The following is a 17,034-nucleotide window of genomic DNA, read 5'->3' on the forward strand; positions in this document are numbered from 1 at the left end:
CTACCCGAGGCACATCTGGACCAATTTCCGAGCTGGAAAAGCAGCTCACAACTTGCCCAGAGCAATGTTATCAAGGTTGTTCCGCTTTCCACCCTAAGTCAGATGCATTCTCCCCTGCTTGTCTGATCTTGTCGTCGTTAATCAAGCCGATTTTCTGTCGCCAGCCTAAATTGCTACTTGCCGCAGTCTCTTCGCCCCACAGAGAAATCCCTTTTAACACCGTCTCCAGAGAGGCTAAGTCCTTGACTCCTAACCAGAATAAAGTGACTCGTTAAACTAGTCCATTGCCTTTCGGAATGAACGTGGCCACATAAGACCATTTTTCTACGTCTCCTCCTGGAAATCATGCATAAAGAACAAGGAGGACTTAAAAACCCCATAAACTCCATTTTCGGGAAAACCAGAAAATAGATACAGCCCACGGACTTCAAAGTACGTGTACGGACTGACAACCAGGCAGGAGGGAGCAGAACCGTGCGGGATGGGGAGTGGAGGAATGCGGGAAGGCCGCTGGCAGCCGAGGAGCACACCAGGTAACCTGCACGTCCCAGGATGAGGGGTTCGCCCCGAAACCCGGCGGCCGCACTTGCCGACTCCTCATCTGATCCAGAGATGCAGGGGAGGCCGGGCTGTAAAAAACGGAGCTGTGTTTATAGCCTAACCCTGGCGGGGGAGAAGGAAAACCCACCCAGGTTGACGAATTAATTCTGCCATCCCTCAAGGACTTAGGGCTGAGCGTGTTCCCAATTCTCCCTCTCCTTTTCCATGTTAATGGAGTTTTCAGCCAGGCACAGGGCAGCCAACCTGGAGACTACATCTCCCAGCCTCCCTTTCAGCTCCATGTGGCCATGTGACTACTAGAGGCCAATTAGAGGGTTGCGAACAGAAGGGTAGCTCCCAGCCTCCCCCCCACCCAGCACATGTGGTCATGTGACTATTAAGGGCCAATGGGAGGTAAGCAGAAGGACTCTCCCAGCCTCCTTTTCAGCCCCTTGTAGTCATGTGACTATTAGGGGCCAATGGGGTGTGAGAAGAGAAGTGAGCAGCGTCAGGCGTAAGCGCGAGCGGCTTGTTTCAGACGTCTGCCCTTTTCCGTTCTGTCCGGAGGCTGGAAAGCAGACGCGGGAGCAATGCCGCTTCCACTGTGTTCCGTGTGGACAGGAGTCTAGGGGGTGAGGGAGCGCAGGGGGGAAGGGACCTGGGTCTCGGGTGACTTCGTGTGGTGTGGAGCCCCACCCACCCCACGGCCAGGACGCAGGACCGCGGGGCTGTCGCGTGGGACAGGTCGGCCTCTGTTCTGTGTCCTTAACCCACAGGCTCTGTTTTGTGCCCTTATGTAAATTGGCACCTAGAAGCGAGATGTGGCCAACACAGAAAGCTGTAGTGAGTTAGTGGCCTGGGAAGGGCTCCGAGGGCATCTTCGCCCCAACCCTCTGGGTGTAAATCAGCCTCTCTGGGGGCCAGGGAAGCCCGGCGTCCCAGGACTGCGCCCCTCCTCCTCCCGCAGCATTCGGCGAATCTCTCCGGAATTCTCTCCCCCTGCAGTTAACTCCCCAAGTTGGTCCTCATCCAGGATCCCGTTTCAGGAGCGTGTGCCCAAAAAGCTGCACCTGTGCAGAAATACAAAAATGTGTCACCAACAACCCTACGGTGAGCATATGGCACATGTCACCCCCTCTCCTCTTTTCCTTCTATTTCAGAGTCAGCCACGGCCTGTCAGGGGCCTAGGCTTTCTGCGAGGCCTGCGCTCTCTGAACGGGACCGAGTGTCGCTCACGATGGAAATGCAACAAGGGCTCCTGACAAGTCCACGTGGCTCCTCTCGCCAGTGAGGCCGTGGACCACTGCAGGTACAGTCTAGAGGTTTCTGGAATCTTCCACAGAGTCGTGCACGTGCTTTGCCCACACCGGGCAGCCAAATGTCTGTTCACTGACTTTCTAAAAATCTCAACCTCGCTCGACTGAGAGTGGTTTCTATCTGGAGGTGCACTCAGCTCTCAGAACAGATGCCGGTGAGCTCACCTAGGTTACCAGCCCACGCTCCCCCAGATGACGTTTAGACGAGAAACTTCTGTTCATCCCCAAACGAAAACTCACCTAAAAGCGTCAGTGTCTAAGGAGACACGAGAGGGCCTGCCTGTGGTGCTTGGGAAAGGTGGTTCTGAACCCACCCGACCCCCTCTCCTCCTTTCTCAGCTGGTCTCAGGGATCGGAACCATCCTCATTCAAATGAAAACGGCAGAGGTCACAGCTTCTCTGCGATCTGCCATGGGCCACTACATCCTGTCGCACTGGGCAGAAACCCTAGGCTAACTGCTCACACACACGGTGGCCTGGATGATGCTTACAAACATCTTGATAAGAGACAGAAGCTGGACATGATAAAAGGATGTACTGTTTTATTCCACGGACGTGGAATTCTAGAACACACAAATCTGTAGTGACAGAAAGCAAATCAGTAGTTGTTTCCAGGGATTGACCAGGGAGGGGGCATGAGAGAATGAGCCAGGTGATAGAAAAGTCTAGATCTTGATAGAGGTCTGGCCTTCACAGGTGTGTGTACTTGTCAGCACCCATCAAATCATCTCACTTCAGACTAGTGTGTTTTGCCGTATGCCCATTTTACCTAAAAAAAAAAAAAAAAAAGAAGAAAGAAACCCAATGGGTGAGGTGGGGCGAGTAAGTGGCCTGTGGTAGGCAAGTGAAGACAGGGTGGGGGCTGTGCTGAGAGCTAGCCTGGTCAGACAGCCTGGAGCTGACCACCGAGCCCTGAGCAGGCGACCGGACTGTTTGGCCACTAGATGGGACGCGCTTAAAGTTGACGTGACCCAAACTGCATTTTAGGAAGGTAGGATTATTTTGTTACCGTCTCAAGTGGGCACACCCCAGCTTCTTGCTGTGAACATTGCTGTTAACTGTGGCCGTCGTGCCCCTGGGCCCCTTCTGTGTTTGGGGACTCGGAAATTTGGCCCTAGATCTCCCGCCAGACAGGCCGGAAGTGCCGGCTTCTCACCCTCACGCCTTCCAACCAGCCGGACAGGGGCTCGTGGCTCTAGCTTGGATTCAGAGCCAGTAGGCAAAGGAGCAGACCTCACGGGACCGGTCTGCCAGGAGTGGCCGCAGCAGAGCCCCTGTGTCCAGTGTCCAGAGCCCCAGTGTTAGGGACCGGAGAGGCCAGGGGGGTGGACACATCTGTCAGTGCCCCGGGGTGGGGGCCGCAGCGTCTTCCAGCCAGTGTGAACTGGGGCACTGCTCACAGCAAAGCGGCCTCCACGCCCGACTCTGAGACCTCCTGGAGGTCTGTGAGCGCCCTGATCCTTTTAACAAATTCCTTTTCGGCTTTAATTAACCAGTTTCCGTTTCTGTTGCTAGTCACAAAAACTCCTAACCCGAGATGCTGCTGCGCTCTGAGCATCAGTTCCTTGGATCTGCAGGTAGCCAGGGCAAAGATGTCCCGCAGAGCACGGGAGTTGGGATCCGAAAGCCAGCCTTCTCGTCAGGGCCCTGGAGAAGCGCAGTGAGATTCTTAACCGTTGCCTGTGGGGCTCCCCACCTAAAATGCAAGCGTTACAGCAAATGACCTGAAGACCTCACCCAGCTCTGAAGACATGATGACATGGTAGCTAACCACGTGATGGGACTTGGTGTCTCCGCTTGGACGACGGCTCTGGGTGGAAAGGTGGTGCCGTGTCCCTGCCACAGGGCCCTTGCCCCCGGGGGACGCGCGGGGCCCATGGAGAAGCAGCATTGACCCAGGGCTCCGGCAGTGGGCCCAGCAGAGGCTGTCCGTGGTCCGCTTTCTCCTTTGCCCGTAACGTGCATCCGCTCCAAGCGTCTGGGCCAGAGGAGGGAGGGAGGTCAGGATATTCATCTTGCCCTTTGAGCTCTGAGTCCAGCTTTCCTAAGCATCAGCTTAATTACCGGAGCTGAGAACTGGGCATTCTCGCTCAGGCACCTACAGCTGTAAAGCAGTAAAGAACTTTATTCTTTGCTTCAGGAACGTCTTCAGAATCAATCTGTCTGAACCGTAGAGTTCCCAAAAACAAGCCTTCTGGGACTCGAGATTGTTCCACCGGTCAAAGCATTTCCTTGGCAGACAACTGTGTACTTTTCAAATCTCCTTCTAGATCCTTGCCTTATTGTGCCCACCAAACCTAAACCATTATGTCGAGAGCTTTGCACAATCCCCATATAGTCTCCCCACGGAAAGACCCTCCCTAAACCACTGAAGACACATGGGGGGTGCTGAATGGGGGCCCCCAAAGATATGTCCGCATCCGAATCTCTCAAATCTGTGACTGTGACCTTGTTTAGAAAAAAAAAAAAGGTGGGTTGGGGGGAGGGGTCTTTGTCGATGTAACTGAGGGACTTTGTGACGAGAGCAGCCTGAATTATCTCAACGGGCCCTAAACCCAATGACAGGCACCCTTATGAAAGACACACAGACGGAGAGGAAGCAGCGTAACCACAGAGGTGGAGTTCGGTGTGCTACCGGAAGCCCAGAAATACCGATCACCCCAAAGCTGGAAGAGGCCAGGAACCGAGTCTCCCCTGGAGCCCCCTGTGGGATTTTGGACTAGTGCCCTGACCCGTGAGAGAAGAAATCTCTGTTGTTTTAGACCGCCTGGTTCACGGGAGTTTGCACAGGGATCCGACACGGCGATGGATAGTCGTCTCACGGTTGACGTGCCAGAAACCGAGCTCTGGGTTCCTCCCCGGGCCACTGTACTCAGGATCTTGCCCGAGTCGGTTGTATCCTTCCTGCCAGCTGCTCAGGCTAAAACCTGGGAGACAGTCTTGATTTCTCGCTCTTGCACATTTCACAGTCAAACTGTCAAGAAATCTTGTAGCCTCCACCTTGAAAGCATGAACCCAGAATCTGAGCTCCCCTCCGTCCCCTCCCCTGCTTCCGTATGATGGGTTATTGCAGGGTCCTCCAACTGCTCTCTCTCTACCCTTTTTTGTTTCTCACTCACCCGTTATCATTCGTTCCACTCCAGCCTCCTCATTGTTCCTCTAATACCCCAGTGCCTTTGCACAGACTGCTTCATCTCCCTAGAGCACCCTTCCCCTGACAGCTGTATGGCTCGGCATCTCTCCACCTTCAGATGTTTGCTTGAAGGTCACTTTCTCAATAAGTTCTCTCTTATCCATTCATTTAAAATACCATCACCTCCCCCAGCATTCCCGATCTTTCTTATCCTGCTCTCTTTTTACTCCACAGCCCTTAACGCCTTGTGTCATGCTGTGCCCTTTATTTATGTACTATGTGTGTTTACTGTCCACGTCTCCCCACCAGAGTGTAAACTCTAGGCCAGCAGGCATTTTTACTTCCTTTATTCCCTGATATATCACCCAGCAAAGTGCCAGACCCAGAGTAGGCGCTCAATAAATATTTGTTGAATAAATAAGTGAAATAAAGAAAGTGGCGGTTATTTCTTACATAATAGAGTGCATTTGTTGAGATCACAAAGGAAATGAAATTGTGTGGTCATCAAAACGTATTGTCTGCAGCATAGCATTTTGAAATACGAAGATATTCCGCTTTACGAAAATGGCTGTCATTTTTTTCATCTTATCAGCTGCATTTAGAAGCCTCGCCACTTTGTAATGCAGTCGATGGCTCACCGCTGGGAACAGTGGCATTTTTCTCCCTAGTCTGGACCAAGATAATAATTGTCACAGGGCACGCCTAGGACATCCGTAACACTCAGATAGGCTAGGTGACACCGTGCAACAAACTGCCCCTGGATTTCAGTGCCTTGGAACAGAAACGGTCTGTGTCTTGCTCACTTGAAGTCCTGGCGGAACTGAGTGATGTCTCTGCAGCTGCTCTCCGTGCGGGGGTTCATTTCTGTTTCCTGGGAGTAAACGCGCTCCCAGGACCACTTGGGCAGGAGGGAGGGGAGAGGGAGGGGAGTGCCAGACCCTCTTCCACGGGCATTTAAATGCTTCCACCTACGACTAACACGTTTCCCTTCTGCTTCATGCCATTGGCCAGAGCCAGGCACATGACCTCAAAGGCACATGGGCCGGAAAAGAGGGGGAACCAGAAATCCTGACAAGCGCCATCATGGATACCCCCACAAGTGAAGCGAAAAGACATAGATCTTTTGTAGATTTGGGGGCCCCGTGTTCATGTCTTTTGTCAGTTTTTGCAATAAACTGACGGGGTTTTTTTTTTTCTTGTTAATTTGAAGAAAGTCTTCGGTGCTTTGCCTCTGATCGAAGTTGCCAACGCAGTGTTGCAATTTGTCTTTTGACTTGGTATTTTTATGGTGGTTTATGCTGTGCAGAGCTGAGCATTTTTAGAACCTTTTTATTGTAAAATAAAATGTCTGTACAGGAAAGCACATAAGAGAGATGTCTAGCTTAATGAGTGGTCTTAAGGCAGACACCCTTGTAAACTACGCCTGGGACGGGAACAGCCTCAGAAACCATCGCCATCTTTCCCGTCGCAACTTCCCCTCTCTGCACAAAGTGACCACTCTCCTGAGCTATGTGACCATCGCCTCTTGTCATTCCTGAATAGGTCACCCAGTGCGTATCCCTAGGACACTGCAGTTCAGTCTCGCCCACTTTAAAAAATCGTGCTATGTCTCTTAAGTTGCGTTCAATTTTGCCATTTCCCTTACATCCTTTTTTTTTTCTTGCAATTTACCTGTGGAAAGTTCTGGGGTATCTGGGGCTGACTGCAACCCCACAGCACAGTTCAGTGTGACCCTCGCTTAATTGGCAACTGAATCCAAAGGCTTGATGCGGCCCGTGTATCATCCTTTTGGTGAGACTCTAGGTGGTGTCTTGTGTCCTCGCGTAGGCTAGAACCACCCCCCCCCCCCCGCCACGTGCAACATTAAATAATAATAAAGCATCGTCTTCATGTTGCTGATTCTAGTGAAAACACCTCTAGGGGATTGCCATTAGGAATGACGCTGGGTTTTGAGCTAGGATAAACGTTTTATTATGTATCCATGGTGGATAAGCTAGTATGAATCTACCCCTGTTTCTCTGAGTACTTTTTTTTTTAATTGGAATGGATATTGAAATTTTTCAGATGCCCCCTTAGCATAAAATGAAGATGATCTTTCCATTTCCCTTGAATTATATTATTTCATTAGATTTCCTCAAATTGAATTGTTCCTATACTCCTCACGTAACATACTTGGTCATGATGGATTCGAAAATGTTACTGGGTTAGTTCATTCAATACATGTTCATTGAAGTATAATTAACATTACTCAGCCATAAAAAAAGAATGAAATCTTGCCATTAGTATATTTTATTTAGAGTTTTTACATCTGCATTCGTGAGAGTTTTTTTATTGTTGCCATCACTGTGTCTGCTCCCACCGCAATCTGGTGGGTATTAATGTCAAGGTTATGTTCTTTTCATAAAAAGAATTTGAAACATTTCCTCCTTTTTCTGGGCACACACTGCGTGGCTGGAGTAGATCCTCTGGTAATTGCCCCAAGAAGGCCTCATAGAATGGTGTTTTCTTAGTCTTTAACGTCAGAGGTATTTTGTGGGTAGCCTTTACACTCTATGTAGAGTTTGGATGGATGTAAAATTGTGGCTCACAACCTCTTTCCGTGAGAATGTTGTAAGGATTTCTCTACTTGCTTTCTTTCTTTTTCTTTCTTCCCTTTTTTTTTTTTTTTTTTTTTTTTTGCTTTAAATGTTGCTATAATAAACATCTGAGACCTGCTTGGGTTTTTCTTCAGCTTGTCTCCCTTTTCTTGCATGGCTGCCCAAAGGAAGTTTCTCTTTATCCTTGAAGCGTAGTGACCAGCTAGTTCCAGCATTAGCCGCTCCGCGTACCCTGGCGTGCTCCTTCACTCCGCAGGCTCAAGGCTTCTTTTCTTTCAAAGACGTTTTCTTGAACCATGTCTTCAAATATTTCTTCTCTCCCTTTCTGGTTTCCTCCTTCCGGGACTCCAGTTACGACATCTCTGGTTTCTTCTCCCACAGCTTCCGTGTCATCTGCTCTGCACTCCATTTTAAAACTGCGTCTCTTTTCGGGTTTGTTTTTTTTTTTTTTTTTTTCCTTTCTCTCCTCTAATGAGAGGCAGACTACGGCTTTGTTGTTTTGTATGAGTTTTGGCCTCAGTGGCCTCCCTTTTGCTCCCTCCGACTCTCTGCATTCCTGAGATGGTTTTCTTTCTTTCTCTCTCTCTCTTTCTCTCTTTCTCTCTCTTTCTTTCTTTCTTTCTTTCTTTCTTTCTTTCTTTCTTTCTTTATTCTTTTTCCTGAGTTCTGTCAACTTTTGTTTTATCCCCCTTCTCTCTCACCTGATATTTTGGCCATTGTATCTGTGGTCTCCTTTATTTGAGATCATTTCCTTAAGGTTTTAAAAATTCACGGTGAGATGGTTGTTTGCCATTTTCCTCTCTATGCTGTGGTGCCCTAGGCAGGATAGTGTCGCCCCCAAGGACAATATCCACGTGCTAGGTCATGGACCCTGTGAATACACTGTGTTATGTAGCAAAGGGGAATAAATGTTGCAGATGGAATTAAGGTTGCTAATCGGATTACCTTAATATAAGGATATTTCCCTGGATTATCTGGGTGGGTGTAATGTAATCACAAGCACCCTGGAGTGTGGAAGAGGAGGGTCAGAGTGGTGAAATAGAACCAAAACTCAACTGGCCATTGCTGGCTTTGCAGCTGGAGGAAGAGGCCATGGGCCCAGAAATGCAGGCGCCTCCAGAAGCTGGAAAAGACAAGAAAACAGTCGTCCCCCGGGCCTCCAGAAGGAACACAGCCCAGCGACTCCAGTCTCAGCAGACGTCCAAAACTGTAAGATAATAAATTTGTGTTGTTTAAAGCCACTAAATGTAGTGGCAGTTTTTGTGCAGTGGCAATAGGAAACTAATACACATTGCAAAATATCCGAGTATTCTTTATAAATATTTGCTGCTGTTTTTTTTTCTTTTAGTACATCATGTAGATATATGTGTATATGTATTCATAGAGACATATGTAGACGTAAATGTAGTAACATAAGCAAGAAGACATATTCGTACGTCTCTCTCTATATATTACTTACTACTGCATGAGTCAGAGCAGGGCGGACCCGGCTGTAGCCTTCATGATGCCAGCTCTTACTTGTGACTTACAACCAGAGCAGACAGCTTCCTGTATGGCCTGTCTTCATGATTCTTGACGTCTCTAAACCCGCGTGGTTCCAGTGGGGGCATTTGTTGATCCTTTCCCCCCACCGTGCCCCCCCGCCCACAATGGAACAGCAAATGAAAGCTGTGCCCGTCAGGATATGTCTCTGGCCCTACAGAACTGTGTTTTTGCTGATATTTTCTGAGCTTTGTGGCATCTGGACTGTCACCCCTTAGGTCTGTCCTCAGCGTGTCTCCATTTCCTTGCACCAGCTCTCATCACAGCACAGATGCTTTCGGGAGCATCTCCCTTTCTGTGGAGTTTACTTTCATTGCCGAAAACAAAGTTTGCTTCTTTTATTAGTCTTTTCTTTTTTTTTTTTTTTTTTTTTTTTTTTTTTTTTTTTTTTTTTGGAGCATAGAGGAAATGGGAGTTTCACAGATATGTTCATAAGGGAATTCTAATCTAAATTTTTAACAAGTGTCCCAGTTGACCAAAAGAAATCTTTGGGCCACGCTTTTGGAAACATCTAGAAATTTTTTACTGTTGAATGGAGAGACTCGACCCCAAGGCAGAGACAAGCTCGCGGGTCCACCCAGGCAAGCACCCTACTTCATGCTTGGCAAATACTAATGGCTCCACAAGCATTATGAGCAGAACAAATGGGGTTTTTTTCCTAGGTCTTCTGCTAAGGAAAACCCTAAAGGCAAAATATTTTTTGTTTATGAAATCAAAAACCAGCAAAGATGTCAAGTATAGGATAGCTTAGCCCCAGCCCCTCGCCAGATGATGCGCCATCAGGGACCCTTGGTGAGAAAAGACCCAAGGAAGAGCCACGGGTTCCGTTTGCCTAAAAATACCTCTTATCCAACCTGCGCAACTTGAACACTTTCCCCAGGCAGTGGATAGAAAAATAAGGGGAGAGGGATTGTCTCCAGAGCTGTGTGAAGATGCCCAGAGAGGAGAGGACCGTAGCCGGCCCTGCCATCGGATGAGAAACGGGCTTTGTTTACAGCAGCACGGCCCACCCGCTGATGAAAATGTCTTTGATTAATTCTTTAAACATTTACTCCCCATCTGTGTCGTACCCCGTGATTGCGTTGTCAGATTTGCTGACATTGCGGGGGCTGCTCTCCAAATTTATTTAGATGATGAGTAAACATGTCAGGCTGATAAAAAGTGTGTGTTCTATGAGTCATGGTGGGCTTTCTCTCCTTTTGATCCAAATATCACTCAAAGAATATCTAATTCTGGCATTACTCCTCGGGACAGGGTTGTATGTGCTTGTGTCCTCTCTGACCTTGTCCGTTGTTACTCACGTAGATGGGCTGAATTGCGCCCTGCCCCAAGTTCACGTGTTGAAGTCCTCACCTGCAAGGCCTCAGAGTGTGTCTGCATCGGGAGACAGCGTTTCCTACTCAAGAGGTAATTTGGTTACAATTAGGCTATTAGTGTGGGTCCTCCTCCAGGAGGACTGAACTTCTTGCGAGAAGAGATCAGGACACAGACACACACACAGGGACGACCACGTGAGGACACGGGGGGACAGTGGCTGTCTCCGTGCCAAGGAGAGAGGCCTCAGGGGAGACCAGACCTGTTGACACCTTGATGTTGCACTTTACGACCCCAGAGGTGTGAGAAAACCAAAGTCTGTAGTTTAAGTCGCCCAGCCTGTGGCGCCTTGTTAGGCGGCCCGCTCAGACCGATAACGGGCTGCTGGTTGGACAGGAGGCTGGGCCCCGTCAGAGAAGATCTTCGCTAAGTGTTGGGCGACTTTATCCTTGGAAAATCTGTTGCCCTGACATCAGTCCCCCATTCTCATGCTTCTCTGCGACCTTCTTATAACAGGCTCTCGGGAAACAATAAAGATCTTGAAACCTAAGACTGACGTGAGTGAATGAGTCTGCCAAGTTCACGTCAAGATCCCAGGGAAATGAAGGGGACTCCCGGGTTCCAGCTCGGGTTTCTGTGTGAGTCCCCACTTAACCACACACCCTTCCCTCCCCCACCACCGGGAGCCTGCACACGACAAGGTTAGCTCGGTTGTGGGTTGGTTGGCCTAAAACGGCCGACGACCGTGTCTCCTCCAAACTTCCTTCCAGCTCAAAAGATGGGCAATAGTGAGAAATTTATTCTCGGCTAACAAGGACGAGAGCGATTGTGATGATTTGTGCACGCATTTGGAGAGTATTGATACAGCCTCCCAGGTGTGTGAAAGCCAGTCAGCGTTTCCGTTAACGTTAGTAAACGTGGTTAGCGTGTACTGAGCACATCTTCGCCAGCCGGGCACGGTGCTTGGTGCTGCAGAAGTAAGGGGGGCGAGGCGTGACTCCACTGGACCCTAGGATCTCGTGAGAGAACCAGGAGCCAGTGAAGCCAGAACGGAGACGCTTCGCAGACCGCAACAGGCGCAACACAGGAAAAGACGCAGGACCGCAAGGGTGTGGGGCGGCGGGGCCAGGTGAGCCGGGACCCAGGACCGGGCAGCGCCCGAGAAGCAGCGTAAGCAGGGCAGACTCCGGCCTGGCCGTGCTCTGTGGGCGGCTGCAGAGACCCCCAGCCTGATAGCAGAAGCAACCGGGGCCTTCCAGTGTTTCCTTTTTTTTTTAATTTTTTTAAACTTTTATTCATTTTTGAGAGAGACAGAGCGTGAGCAGGGGAGGGGCAGAGAGAGAGGGAGACACAGAATGGGAAGCAGGCTCCGGGCTCCTGTCTTTCAGCACAGAGCCCGACGTGGGGCTCAAACTCCCCAAGTGTGAGATCATGACCTGAGCTGAAGTGGGATGCTTAACCGACTGAGCCACCCAGGTGCCCCTTTTGTGCCACACCGTGTGAGATGTAAACCACAGGGAGACTGTGGAGGAGGGGCTCTAGGGCCCAGGGGAGGGCCGGGCCCTAACTTGGGGTAACACCTCCTCCCCCCGCCACCCCCCCCCCCCGCCATAGCAGGTGGAAGGAAGGGAGACCTATAGACACAGACTGGGAAGTCAAGAGGCGTTTCAAGCTGGTGACCTCCCTTTTCTCCGTGGGGAAGGACAAAGAGTCATCTTCTTAAAATGAGGGCAGGAGTAGTTGGGACGTGGACACGGGTTTGAAAAGAGCTGAAATTCTCACAGGATAGCGGACAAAGGAGCAGATGACTGGAACCTAACGGACGTGCCAGAGTCCGGACGGCCTTCCCCTCACGCTAGACGCCCGCCTGCACGTCAACCTCTTCTCCTGCCATCTCAAATGGGTGCCCTGTGTGCCCTTGGAGGTACCTTCAGGCTCTCCCCTGCCGGCCCTCTCCCCCCAGCAAGACTGAGGACCTCCCTCAGGAGTTTTCCTCCTCTTCCAAGCTTCCCAGGGAGTTCGGAATTTCCTTCTTTGTGTTTCCCCTAAACGAGAAACGTCCTTTTGGCACTCAGTCTATCACATAATTGTTTTTCGTGACTGTTTCTACTTGCCGAGGCCTTGAGGACCAGGTCAATGCCTCCTCCATGTTTTTCAACGAAGCGTTTGGCAAAGTTGAGTTACTACCTTGGTGTTTTGCCAGGAATCCAAGTATTTGCCCTCTGTCAATTAACAGGGTGAAAATCTCCACATCCCTGACAGCAGACACGAATCCGTAAAGGGTTTCGCTCTTGGCTCTGGTATTATGGAAGAGTTGCTTAGCCTGTTTTCTTCCCTAGTTCTCAGACTAAGTGGTGCCTACTTTTAAAAAAAAATTACTTTTATCAATGACTGATGATGAGGTTCACTCCCGCCCCCTGGCAGTCACCAGCCAGCGTTCTACCTCTACAGATCCGCCTACTCTGAACATTCCACATAAATGGAATCCCACGGTATATGGCCTTTAGTGTCTGCCTCCTTTCACTCAGCATCATGTTTTCAAGGTTAATCTAGGTTGTAGCAGGTGTCAGGATTTCTTTCTTTCTGTGGCTGAATAAGAGCCATTGGATGGATTCCATTTTGCTGATTCATTCATCCACTGGTGGACACTGGGTTGTTTCCTCCAAGATCTCAGCTGTTGTGAATGATGCCGCTGTGAACATGGGCTTATGATGCCCTCTGCACAAATGCTGGTCTGCGTTGTCTCCCCTGATGCCTCCCCCTAGTCTCTCTCCCCAGAGCCCCACCCCCCCACCTCAGCTTCTTCGATGTCTGCACTGCTCTGAAAGACAGACTCTCAACTCCTTCTCCTTCTCCAACTCATCTTCCTCATCCTTCTGCTTCCAAGCTCCCAGCATAGTTGCCACCAAGCCCTCACCAATCCCTAAGGAAAAGGAGATGGGGGTCATAGTGGCCCTGCCACTCCCAGTGTTTCTACATCTTTTTTTTACGTATTCCTATTTGCGTACAGAAACGTGCACCTAAAGAAAATGCGGTGTTTGTGTGCATGACAGAGAGCAGCATGGGTGAAATTATTCAGTACCTTTCATTTGGTAACTTTGCTTTTTATTTCTTAATGCTGTGTCTCGATGTTCTGTCGAACTCCATGTCAGTACAGACAGATGTACCTAATTATTTTTAGCTGCTGCGAAATAGTCCGTAGCACCAGTCACAATGACTTAATTAGCTCCTTATCTGTGGACGGACACGTAGGCTTTCCATTTTTCCCTATAGCAAGTAATTTTGCAGTGAACGCTGCTTCAATGCTTCCTTATCTAAAAGTGTCGCTATTTCTCCTGGTTGATACTGGAAAGACGTCTCTGTCATTGGATATGTGCATTTTCTATTTCAGTCGAAACTACCAATGCCCTCCCCCTAAATACTTGTTCTAACATTCCTGCCAGGAACAACCTGTTCCCTGTCCTTTTGCCAACATTCTACATTATCCAGCTCGATATGGTTGCAAACCTAGTGGGGGAAATAGTATTTAATTCCTGTTTTGGTTTGCATGTCCCTGATTACCAACCACATAATTGTTTTGAGATTGGATGAGAGCAGTGGTTCTCAACCAGAGGCAAGCCTGCCTGCACCCCCCGCCCCCGCCCGAGGAACAATTTCCAGATGTCTGGGGACATTTTTTGGTTGTCCCCCTGGGGGAGCAGAGCTCCTGGCATCAGGTGGACAGAGACCAGGGATGCTGCTACTACACGTTCCGTGGTGCAGCGCATGGCCGCACAAAGAAGGTCAACGTTGCCCGAGCTAAGACGCCCACACAGATGAGGTGTTTTATAAAACTCATCATTGCCGCGGTACCATGGCAGTGAGACATCGCCCTAAAACAGTTCATGTGCTTTCTGTAGAAAATGATGATAATGAAACATTTCCCAGCAGAACCTCCTCCCCTCCGCAAGTCTGGAGTTTTGCCCTCTCGAAGGAGGTACACAGGCAGGCTGGCGGGCAGGACGCCCCAGTGCCAGTAATGAACGATAGGACAGTGTCGGCATTGCTCTCCTCTCCAGCTTCAAGTGATGGGAACCAGATCAGTAGGCTTTGCGTCCTTCACTGGTTCGATCCCTTGTGTCGCTCCCGTCCCTCTCCCACCCTCGGTGCCGCCGGCCAATCTCCCCATCTGAACAGCTCCAAACATCCCTTCCCTTAATGCGCCTTCCTTTACTTCGTGGGCAGGTGTTTGAAAATGCCGACTGAATTATTCAGCATTTTCTGCTACATAATGAAAATTTATTCCCTTCAACTTTCCAAAATCATTTTAGGAGTAAGAATTAACTTTTTAGGAAATAAATATTTATGCATATTATTCCTGACCTCTGCCTCGCTGCAAATTGTGATGGAAAATTCAGCACCAACATGACAAAAGCGAACCTGAAAAACAAATTTCACTGTATAAACATCCCTCAGGTTAACATCAGTGGCCCAGAAGCAGGGAAGGGCCCATCTCCCTCGGTTTTCTTTAATAGAATTCCACAAATAATCCAAAGAACAAACATTAAGAAAAGAACAATAAAGAGCCAAAATATTTGCTCTTTTGTAAGCTTTGTTAATAATGCCATGCATACGCCAAAACTCGTCTTACCATGATGAGCTAATAAATAAGATGGTCTTCAAAAATTTAATATGGTTTCCTGTTGATGCATGAGGGAATGTTCACAGAGAAAAAGGTAGGGCTGAACGTAGGGTTACCCAGATGGCGCCGTGTGGTGTGGCTTCACGATGCGGCTGGACAACCCCAGTCAAGGGGCTCTTGTCAGCTTATGACACTGAGCCCTGGGGTGCTGCCCCCAGGTTGATTTGAGGCAGTCGTTGCTGCTTTAGAAATGGATGGGGCGGGGAGGCACCTGGGTGGCTCAGTCCATTGAGTGTATGACTTCGGCTCAGGTCATGATCTCGCGGTCCGTGGGTTCAAGCCCCGCATCAGGCTCTGTGCTGACAGCTGGGAGCCTGGAGCCTGCTTCAGATTCTGTGTCTCCCTCTCTCTCTGCCACTCCCCCACTCACATTCTGCCTCTCTCTCCCTGAAAAATAAATAAACCTTAAAATTTTAATTAAATAAATTAAAAAAGAGAAATGGATGGAGTGGTGCTGGGGACAGGTGAGAAGAAGCTTAGTCTCGCATGTGGGTAAATTAGCAGTTGCTAAATTCTATACAACCATGAGGAATCTTCCCAGATGTCCCGAACATTCCATATTTGTGGACGCAACACATATTTAAGTGTGCTGGGGTAGACTGAATCACTGGCGTGACTTCTTTGCTCTCTTGTAGTTAGATCGTACGTCCACGTCCTTGCCATGGCTTCATGGCAGGCAGGGGATTTCCCCACGACTGGACACAGGGCTTGGCCATACATCACGTTTTGGCCAGTGGGGTGAGATCCAAAGGGTCAAAATACGCTCATCCACTTGGGCTCGCCCCCTTGCACGTAGGCCGTCCCCGCGTGAGGAACGCGCCTCAGGTGCCCCTGAATGAGATCCTCGAAGAGTAGGAGACACACAGAGCAGACCTGAGCTGAGCTCACATTGGAGCCAAGCAGTGCCAACCCCGGCCTCGAGCAAATCCCAGCCGACCAGCCGACGTGTGAGCCGGAAATAAACACAGACTTGTGCCCCACGCACAAAACACTTAGGTGCCGTTGCAGATGTATGAGCCGGGGCCACAGAGACCCAGAGACGTGGTGGAGGGCTCCGTTCCCCCGGGAGACCAGAGAACCTTCCCAAGATGGCAGCTCAGACTGAGAGTCCACAGGCGGCTCAGGGAAGGGAAAGGCTTACGCGGCAAGGAAGTGTGTGCAATGTCCGTGGATCTGGCTGGAGCGTGGAATGCTAGGGGAAGGAATACTAGGAATGGGGTGACAACGGGGGGCTTGCACCACCCTGCGCGCCGTTATGACGAGAGTGTAACATCGACCGCCCCAAAATCCCTGCAGAAAAACCTGCCATGAAAACCTGAAAATGATTAAAGAGGGACTTTGAAGTAGTGGAAGAAAAACTTGGCCTGAAATCCGTACAACAATAAATGAAATCACAACCTTGGAAAATGCTGGAACCTCCAGATGAGACCTGCTCGTTAGGCGCTGCCTGCCGTAGACAGACCAAGGGTCTCAGAAACAGACAATATCATCCAGACGGACAGGCTCTGCAAGCCCACAAAGGATTGGAAAGAAAAAAGAAGAAAACAGAAGGATAAAAATCTTATAAGTGGGCTGAGATCTCGCAGGCAGAAAAAAAAAAAAAAAAGAAAAAAACCCACCGAAGCGTCATTTGACCAAAATGTAAGCTTCCACACTCAGGGCAACATGTCCCCTGCTCACCCTGTCTCGTGCACGACAGTAACAGCTCCTGGAGAGTGGGCAGGTCAAGTGGCAGGCCTGAGAGTCAAGGGCTTTCCAGCCTATTCTGAATCACGGGAACCACCTTGGGAATTTTAGCCATGTCACAATTTTTTTTCTCAGTGTATCTGTTAGGGTTCAGCCAGCGGAGCAGAGCCACCCCAAGTGTGACAGGATGGGGGGTGCATTACAGGCGTTGGACACTTACAGACA

General features: G+C 49.6%; 1 long non-coding RNA gene across 1 annotated transcript in view; it reads left to right on the forward strand.

Moving 5' to 3' along the window:
* The first annotated feature begins 1,057 nt into the window (after positions 1 to 1,057).
* Positions 1,058 to 17,034, forward strand: part of LOC123589276 — a 28,514-nt gene continuing 12,537 nt past the window's right edge. Inside the window, exons 1-3 of the long non-coding RNA XR_006708241.1 lie at positions 1,058 to 1,172; positions 1,701 to 1,849; positions 8,664 to 8,795. This is a non-coding gene — a long non-coding RNA (uncharacterized LOC123589276). The remainder of the gene's footprint in view (positions 1,173 to 1,700; positions 1,850 to 8,663; positions 8,796 to 17,034) is intronic.

This window comes from Leopardus geoffroyi, chromosome E3, assembly GCF_018350155.1.
Source record: "Leopardus geoffroyi isolate Oge1 chromosome E3, O.geoffroyi_Oge1_pat1.0, whole genome shotgun sequence".
Lineage (NCBI taxonomy): Eukaryota > Metazoa > Chordata > Mammalia > Carnivora > Felidae > Leopardus > Leopardus geoffroyi.